At 40.8% G+C, this 10227-nt stretch overlaps 1 long non-coding RNA gene across 1 annotated transcript; it reads left to right on the top strand.

The window, feature by feature from the left end:
- Positions 1-668: 668 nt before the first annotated feature.
- Positions 669-7687, top strand: LOC307147244. Its single transcript, XR_013819249.1, has 3 exons — positions 669-714; positions 6811-6861; positions 7311-7687. It is a non-coding gene; the product is annotated as an uncharacterized lncRNA (long non-coding RNA).
- Positions 7688-10227: the final 2540 nt, after the last annotated feature.

Genomic DNA, 10227 nt, shown 5'->3' with positions numbered 1-10227 from the left:
AAAGGGAACCAAGTGATATGCCACAACAACAGGTTTATTTTAAATGAATGGCTGCAACAATAAAATATTTGTGAATATAGAGAGTGTATGTGAATAATGTGTGTGTTTGTGCATGCACACATGTGCGTTTGTGTGTACATGTCTGTACATGCACATTCATATGGGTGTGTGTGTGTGTGTCATACAATAGCCTATAGTGCCCAGTTGAATGCTTTCTACCAATTTTAATATACCACCACAGCCACATTTTATTGTTTTGGTTGGATGTGAGTGACAGATCAGCTTATGTATTGTCACTGCAATTGATTCTCAACTGGGGTGGGGGGTAGTGAGATAATTTTAGGGTAGCTTGGCATGCAGATTCTTTGAGTGAAAAAAATCCATCACTTTTGGTTTAATTTCCATTAAATTCATTTGATGAAATGAATGACATGACATTCATTAAATGGAAATGACATTAATTTCCATTTAATTCATTTTCTTGAACAATGTGATATGCTTTTTTTTCATGTCAGGTTCCCCTTCAATGATAAAGATAGGTTGCAGCAGTGGATACACAATGTCAAGAGAAAAAGCTGGACACCAAACAAGCGTTCTCGCCTCTGCTCCCTTCACTTCACACAGGACTGTTTCATCCCTGTCCAGGGACGAAACACCCTTAAACCAGACGCGGCGCCAACCATCTTCTACCCCCATTGCCAGGTGAAGGTCAAGGTGAGGCACACCAGAGTCAGTAAGAACACAACGGTTAGTTGTGTCAAGACTGACTCTGACACACAAGCTGGTAAACCCAGGAATGTCAGTCATGACCATGATTACATCAGTTGCACTCACAGTGAACCACAGACAGTCGAGATGAGTATAGCCAGCTGCAGCCATAGCCATTCTGCAGATCATGGTACATACACACTGAAAAACTCCCCCAGTCATCTAAAGAGGAAGGTGGCATTTGTTCATAATAGCTTGCGTTCTTGCCAGAAAAAATGTAAGCTTCAAGACCAGAGAGTCATTAGACTGAAACAGAAAGTGAAGTCTCTCTTTTCAGTTGTCACTGATCTGAAAGAGAAGCTGCTTGTTTCCACCAGGTGTGGTGATATGCTGGAGGCTTCCTTTAGTGGTGTTGCTAAAGAAATTCTTACAAGGGCCAAGTGCAAGACTAAATCTTCTAGAATCTCTGATAATTTGAGATCTTTTGCCATGACTCTTATTGGAAACTTTTATTCCTTCATCGAAGCAAGACCAGGAGACTTGAGATGGATCTTATAAGCAGAAGAGATTTATTCTTCCGTGTCTGTAGTTCATCAAGTCTAATCTAAATACAGTATTCATGGTAGTTATACACATTCAAAGAGGGGAGGGATTACATAGAGGCGGAGACTCTGAATAAAGCATGTTTAGAAAACACACCCTAGACTGAGGGTGTGGCCAATTGGCTCCAGTTCCAAGAGCCATCCAAGACAAAAGGGTGAGAGTCTCACCTACCGAGAGGTGGAGACACTCTAAACAAAGCGTGTAAATTAGGTATGCAAGTTTAGACTGCCTGCCCCAGACTGAGAGAATCAACATAACAGTCATTGCTAATCCAATCAGCCTAACCATTCAACGTCTGGGTCAGGGGCTCTGAGAGCCATTAAACCATTAACATTAACATTAAGAGCCATTAACATTTAATAAATTTGTAATACAACACTCTCCATTTCTACTCTGCAAAAGCTAATCAGTTTGTTCGTGACAGCTTTGATTGTGTTCTGCCTCATCCTCAAACAATCAGGTCTTGGTACAGCAGCATTCCTGCAGACCCAGGCTTTACAGAGGCATCATTCACTGCCCTCCAATCCCATGTGGATGAAGGAAGGAAAGATGGTAAGGAGACTGTTTGTGCTCTTATGATGGATGAGATGGCCATCAGAAAGCATGTTGAATATGCTGAAGGGAAATTTCATGGGTATGTTGATGTAGGATGTGGCAAAGTTGATAACTCTTTGCCAGTAGCCAAGGATGCATTGGTCCTTATGGTAGTAGCTGTTAATGGATCTTGGAAAATCCCTATGGCTTACTTTCTTCTTGACGGGTTAAGCGGACAAGAGAGAGCAAATATTGTAACACAGTGTCTTTACAAGCTGCATGACATTGGAGTGTGCGTTGTTTCCTTGACATGTGATGGACCGTCTTGTCACTTCACCATGATGCAGGCTCTTGGAGCCAATATCACAGTTGGAAACATTAGGCCATTTTGCAGGCTGTACATGTGGTTTTTGACTTGTGTCACATGATGAAACTCTTGAGGAACGCTTTTGCTGATGGACGTGTTTTCCAGACAGGCAGTGGCAAAAAGATTAGGTGGCAATACCTAGAAGACCTCAACAAACTTCAGGAGACTGAGGGCTTGGGACTGGGTAATAAGCTGAAGATGGCACATATTCTGTGGAGAAATCAGAAGATGAAGGTGAATCTTGCTGCTCAAGTTTTCAGCAGCAGCGTTGCAGATGCCCTTGAATTCTGCAACAAGGAGCTTCACTTGCCTTAGTTTCATGGTTCAGAGGAAACCATCGAAATTTCTGAGAACAATCGACTTACGTAGCTTTTGATGTTCTCAACTTTGAGAAGTTGAAATAAACTTCACATGCTGAGTCTGTTGGAGAGAGCTGAAAATTTCCTTCTGCAGCTCAGAGATAGCTCTGGGAGACATCTTTATGCAGGTCCCAGGAAAACGGGTTTATTGCCAGCTCCAGAAGCATTTCCAACATTTTTAAAGAGCTGGTTGAAGCACAGGATGCACCTTGTAAGTATCTCCTCACTTACAAACTCAGTCAGGATCATCTTGATCTGCTCTTTTCTGCAGTTAGGGCACGCGGAGGCTACAACAACAACCCAACTGCCCGACAGTTCAAAGCTGCGTATAAACGCCTCCTAGTGAGACATCAAGTGAAAAATGGAACAGGGAACTGTCTCATTAGAGATGGAACCAACATGTTGGCAGTGACAGTTGGTCCAGCTTCTCGTCAATTTGATGTCACACCAGCACTCCCTCTGGATTCTGACCACGACTACAGCATCTTACCTTATGTCGATTCAATATCCGAGTTCAAGGATGCCGCTATCCATTACATTGCTGAATTTGTGGTGAAAAAGATGAAGGAGAAAATCTTGTGCATGCCCTGTTCTCTTGCACTGAGTTCTGATTCCAGCATGCATGCTTTCATTGCCCTGAAGAACAGGGGAGGCTTACAGAATCCATCAACAAGCATTGTGGAGGTGTGTAAAGCCTCTGAAAGGTGCTTTCAAAGACTTCTAAACACCAGTGGAGGAAAGCTTCCTCAAGGAAAAGGAGTGACAGCTGCCATTATAATTCAGGTTCTGAGTGATTGTGCTGACAAGAGTTGCACAACCACATGTTTGAGACCAGTGTTGAGGACAATCATGTTCACAACTTGGTTAAGATGGCAGCCTCCATGTACTGCAAGATTCGCCTTCATCATTTGGCAAGGCGAGAAACTGAGAAAGTAACAGGGGCTCTTGTGAGAAGGAGGATGAACAAATTAATACTTTTCCATCACCAATAGTATGGTGTTTTTAGTGCACATCTTCCTGTTTGAATAATGTTTACAGCACTTTCTGTGTATCGCTCACACTTGCTTTGCTTAGAGCCCGCATCAACGGGGCATAAGCATTTACTGAATAAACCTGACTTTACACCAGAGGTGGGACAAAGTCATTGTTATGCAAGTCACAAGTAAGTCTCAAGTCTTTGCCCTCGAGTCCCAAGTCAAGTCGAGTCAAAGATGAGGCAAGTCCCGAGTCGAGTCAAAAGTCAAAGCCAACAAGTCTCAAGTCGAGTCCAAAGTCCTACCATTTTAGTTTCGAGTCATTTCAAGTCCTCTTACCACAGAAATAAAATGTATACAAATCATGTATGTCTGTAAGATTTGTATTTATTTAAACCTCTTTTTATACAATGACATTAAAGGACAAATCCAGTGAAAAATGAACCTGGGGTAATTAACACATGGTTACCGAGTCGATCGTTCCCTGCGATGCGTTTTCATGAAAATCGAATGTATAGAGTTTTATCTTTAAAAACAGTATAGCTCATAGCAGTAGAATATGGGGCATAGAGTAAGTAAAATTAAATCGCTAGTTAATACCACTAACAAGGCTCAAAATAGCCTCACACTAACACGGTAACATAATGAGGGTCCTTACATACAAACCGAAGCATTGAGAACTTTGTAAGTGTACAGACAGTTTAATAAGAAGATACTTTATAAAGACAGTACATTATAGTAAGACAGTATACATTATGTAAGGACCCTCATTATGTTACCGTGTTAGTGTGAGGCTATTTTGAGCCTTGTTAGTGGTATTAACTAGCGATTTAATTTTACTTAGGCCTATGCCCCATATTCTACTGCTATGAGCTATACTGTTTTTAAAGATAAAACTCTATACATTCGATTTTCATGAAAACGCATCGCAGGGAACGATCGACTCGGTAACATGTGTTAATTACCCCTAGGTTTATTTTTCACTGGATTTGTCCTTTAATCAAATACAGTAAAAAACAGAAAATTTAATTTGCACAAAAAATTTCACATGAATTTCTTTCTTCTGCTGAACAGAAAGGAAGATATTTAGAAGAATGTCAGTAACCAGTTTCTGGGTCCCATTGACTTCAATGGGGGATGCAATTATTAATAATTGTGATGTCATTTTTGCATCACAATAAGTGTATTGTGATTGTCAAAACATTTTAGTAACTAAACTGAATTTTATTAGGTTTAGTGACAACGTTACAATGTTTACATGGTTCAATTTCTGGTAAGCTACGCTTTTTTATTATTTCAGTTCAATTAAATTATTGTGATTTGATTTAATATTGACTCATTTGGATAAATATTAGGTAGGCTACACAAGATAGGCATTAATTTTTCTCAAGAAAAAAACAACTCACCTAATGCTGTAAACATACAGAGAGCCCTATCAGCTGGCAGTAGCTATTATTTAAGGTTAAAAATAACACAAATTAAATATAATGCGTTTTTTTTATTATAATAACAACTTTATTTAATGATATAAGTAAAAATATAATAAACATGCAATATAGTACACATATTTAGCAAAATACTTTTATTTTTATTTTTAAAAAGCTCTTTTTTTCTAGCCAACTAACGTGCCTATATTATAGTCATTAAATGGCTTTCCTGAGGTAAATGTTATGTGACATAATTGTTCTCCAGCTGTTTTATTGACCCCTTTGTTTGATGGGTCGATATTATGTATGAGGAATATACATTTCGGTAAGTTGTACTGTATCTTTCAACAGTGTTCATTCGTGTTTAACGTTATTTACTATAAACTAGAGATGATCGGTTCACGTGCCGCTAGTGATCTGTCGTGTCACATTTACAAGCGCCAAAACGGTATTTATTGTCTGAATTTCGTAACAAAAGTGACAGAATCTGAGAGCAGAGATTTTTTTTATATAATAAGTAACCTGCTCGTGCTCTGTCTAGTATGTCGGTCTCCGTGTCCTCTTTGCTTCGCGATTTTTCTGTGCGTGAGAAAATGCATTTGTGGTGTGAGAGCGTGTGAAAAGAATGCGTGAGAGTTGGCAGCTATGTAGCAGCTAGTAAGTTACAGTACATCCAATAAGGTGCTTAGCATTCGTTCAAATTCGTAGCATGCGTTGTTGCTTGTTGCGCTTCATGCAATGTGCCTGCTTAGATGCTGTCGAATCAAAACAACGTGGGACTACAGTGATTGGATGTCGTGCAGGCAGCGCGCGTGCTCTCTGCATGCATACAGGTGGTGCATACAGATGCAGATAAACTGAGAGCGGCGCGGCCGTGTGAACATTTTTTCCCCAGTTTTCATGGGAAGTAGCAAGTCTTCTCGAGTCAAAAGGCGCAAGTCCAAGTGAAGTCACGAGTCATTGATGTTAAAGTCCAAGTCGAGTTGCAAGTCTTTGTACATTTTGTCGAGTCGAGTCTGAAGTCATCAAATTCATGACTCGAGTCTGACTCGAGTCCAAGTCACATGACTCGAGTCCACACCTCTGCTTTACACATGTTCATACATCGCTCACACTTGCTTTGCTTTGAGCCCGCATCAACGGGGCATAAGCATTTGCTGTGAGAACCTGTCTTCACCTTTGTTCATTTGTCGCTCAAACTTGCTTAAGCATAAGCATTTGCTGAATAAACCCGACTTTACATATGTTCATACATCGCTCACACTTGCTTTGCTTAGAGCCCGCATCAACGGGGCATAAGCATTTGCTGTGAGAACCTGTCTTCACCTTTGTTCATTTATCGCTCAAACTTGCTTAAGCATAAGCATTTGCTGAATAAACCTGACTTTACACATGTTCATACATCGCTCACACTTGCTTTGCTTAGAGCCCGCATCAAAGGGGCATAAGCATTTGCTGAATAAACCTGACTTTACATATGTTCAGCTGTCATGCTTCTCACTTGCTTTGAGAAACCTGTCTTTACACGCACATGGGAAAAACCTGTCAGTAACATATTTCTGTTCGCTGTTACTCAAATACTATCAACAATTTACATGAAGTTTTAAGGTTAAACTGTTATTTTTTGTGATTATACAGTACGTTCTGTTCAAATGTTACAATCAAATGTTCAAATGTTTCATTATGTTGTCTGTTTCTGGCGTCTGTTTGTTACGTTTGTCTTGTCCTGTCTACCCACTCTGAGCCTGCACCTTGACGTGGTGAGTGGGCTTCTAACTAAGCCAGGCTAGATGTTGAGAGTTAAAGCCAAGATGCTGCTCATTCTTTCTCTTTTTCAGACATGCTGGTGGTTGCTGTTTCCAAGTTTTTCCAGTAACGAACACTGCTAAGTATAAAATAACTTTTAACTCAGATTGAGGACAGTGAAGAGCAGCACACATATCAGATCAGATTCAACTTTATTGCCATTGCACAAGTACAACCTGTACAACGAAATGCAGTTTTACATCTAACCAGTCAATCAATCATTAAAGTGCTTTTTTATAGCAATGCTTAAAAAAATACATAAAAATACAGAATGCAGTATGATTATTTAAAAATGCATTTTGCAAATGTAATGTATAGAGTTCTGTAAAAGAACTCATACAAAGCACACATACAAAGTTTAGTTATACTTATTCATTTGGCTTTTAAGCCAAGTTAAGTTAGATAACTCAGACAACATCTGTAGTTTACTGTATTATATGCTTTCTAGCCAACATGTTTATAGCCACCTATCAGACCAAAGCAACTGAATTATTTTCTCAGCTATGTTATTATTATGTCATTGCTATTACAGGTGTAATAGATCCTGGTGAACTTCTACCGCAGCAGCATCTAGAGCATTCTCACCAATTGTGTCACAGTATGGTATGGCATCTGCTATGCCTCTGACCGGAACGCACTGCAGAGGGTGGTGAAAACTGCCCAATGCATCACTGCTTTCTCACACCCCTCCATCAAGGCCATCCAGGGCAAGCGATGCTTGAGTAAGGCGCACAGCATCACCAAAGACTGATCTCACCTCAACCAGACTGTTAACCCCATTCTCCTCCAAGATGCGTTACAGGTCTCTATGCACCCGGACCAGCAGGTTCAGAGGAAACCCACTGACACCTCCTTGCCTGTGCCTGATGAGCTGAACCACGTCCATGGGGCTGCTTTGACAGGGGCAACAAGGAGGTAGTCATCAACGTTGTGCCCCCCCTCCCCTCCATGTCATTTACTGTTTATACTACACTACCTGTCTATACAGTACTTTTTTTGCACTTCTGGTTAGACACTAACTGCATTGAATTGTCGCTGTACTTGTACTCTACACATCGACAATAAAGATAAATCTAATCTAATCTAAAGGTGTCTTGAGGTGTCACCTCCCTTATCAATATTCAGTAGGCCACTGACTTTGAATATGTATCATTACGAAATTCTAAACCATAAGTAATAAAACCACATGACATTTCTGTCAAAGTATGTCTACTTGAAGTGTCTACTGTGTTGTTCGATAATAAATATTGAATCATTTGGTTAATAAATATTTCTTTATTGAAACCATAAACACAAATTTTTGAAAATGTTTAAAAAACAATAAAAAAAGTATTAATAATAAATAAAAAAATCCCTATCCCCTAGAGCTACATTCGTTGTGGGGAAGAAAAGAGAGAGGCCATGGGGTGGATGGCTAGGGTGATACATAAATGGCACAGAGGGGAGAAAGGGTGGGGGGAGAAAGAGCAGTGACTATTGAACAGTGTTATGTCTACCAATGTGATAATGTATTAAACTAAAGACAAAAGGCACAAACACAACCTCAAAAGAATTTAACAATCTTCAACTGTTTCATGTTTAAAACATGTTGAGAGGTTTAATCCAGCATCACTCCTACTGGATTAAGACTCTCAAGCCTTCAGCTAAATTATTAAAAAAATATATCATTACCCATAGTGGATAAATGAACTTTGTCCCTAAGAAACAGTACACTGTAAAAAAGCCAACTTACTGAAAGTTCTCCAAATAAACATAAAACAGTCAAATGAACTGAGATATTTTTATTGGAAGTGTTCATGCATCATACTAAGTTGATTCAACAAATTTGTTACTTAAATGATGAAAACGTACAATGTTTTGTTGTTCAAACTAAATCGTTTTAGTTTTCATTGAAGTCCGCGTTTTTTGTTAGCGCGTGCCCAGTTTAAACCCTGAACGCATGCGCAGTTTGAGACTTCAGCTACTCGGCAGTTAGGTCTCTGTCTGCAGCTGGTGAGAAGCATCAGGCGGGTGAAAAGTCGGTAGCGGTCGGAGTGCTGCCTTCAATTCAGCGTTTCTGCAGAACCACTGGTATGTATTAATCATTTTTATAATCGACTGTATGTTATTTGTCATGTATGTATTGTGCTCTTCCAAAACTGATAGCCTGATGTAATTCACCAGTAGGCCTACTGCCGATTTCGCACACTTTTGGGTGCTTTTGCCCATGCTGATGTTATCCTGCCTATTCAATCCAGCGTTTCTAAAGAGTCACTGGTATGTATTAACGACACACTGACGGGAATATTGCTCTTTGTGTTGTTTACTGTATCGCTTGTTTATACAAGGGGTTTGTTACCGCCGGCGTTTTCTGGAAGACGTCTCCGGTTACTTTCGTAACCTCGGTTCCCTGAGAGGCGGGAACGAGACATTACGTCATACTGACGTATATGGGAACTCCTTTCTTCTCCATTTCCACTAAAATCTTATAGGCTAACGCCAGCTGGGGACAGCTGGCCAATTGAAGCGAAACATGCAAATGCTGACCGGACCGCGGGCAGTATAAATAGCATGGGCGCGACAATAACGTCAGAATCAAGACTGAACGCTAGCACAGCTGATTAAACGGCGAGCACGGCGGCTGACGTAATGTCTCGCTCCCGCCTCTCAGGGAACCGAGGTTACAAAAGTAACCGGAGACGTTCCCTTTCAAGGCGGTCACTTCGACATTACGTCATACTGACGTATATGGGAACTGTATAGAATCCCGCCGTGAGCGCAGTGAAGATTAGCCCTGAACGGGGTCAGCTACACTCCCACAAGAGACAACAGTTCTAAGCCAGCAGCGCCGCTAGGAGCACTCAAACTGATAGGCGAAACTAGACCAAGAAACGTCTGCTCCGACCTTACCAAAGTTGCATATCCAATGCAATGAAGCGAAGGCTGCACTGGACAGGGCAGCACAACACCATAAGCACTCAAGCACAAGAGTTAACACAGTGTCGACGGCATTAGCGGTGACAGCTGCATAACCGTATAGCCATACACAGAGTTAACAGTTACTTTGGAAACTACTGTGTAATGCGGAAACAGCTATGTAACATTATAGTCATAACACAGAGTTAGCAGCGATGGTAACTCTGCATAATGCAGACTACTGCACAGCTGGAGGTACAGTTTCATGAGTACAAGAATAAAACTCACCAAACCCACGACGCTATAGGCGGTGCATCAAACTTGAAACCCTGGCGAACATGTTCTGAGAAGACAGCCAGCATACCTAAATCCTGTAGACATTAAGCCAACATTGAAAAGCGTCGAATTCAGTGAGAAAGTCTCTGTATAAAATAGCACATCCCTAGTACCATCCACCAAGCACACAAACAGCTGGTCAGACTGCTGCCTAGTGATCCACGTACATACGCAAAGCCCTTACAGGGCCAACAGCACTCTGAGCATCGGCATCATGC

Source organism: Squalius cephalus, assembly GCF_949319135.1.
Source record: "Squalius cephalus genome assembly, chromosome: 19".
NCBI classification, from domain to species: Eukaryota; Metazoa; Chordata; class Actinopteri; order Cypriniformes; family Leuciscidae; genus Squalius; species Squalius cephalus.
The sequence above is the reverse complement of the archived record's forward strand: the minus strand, read 5'-3'. Positions and strand labels throughout refer to the sequence as shown.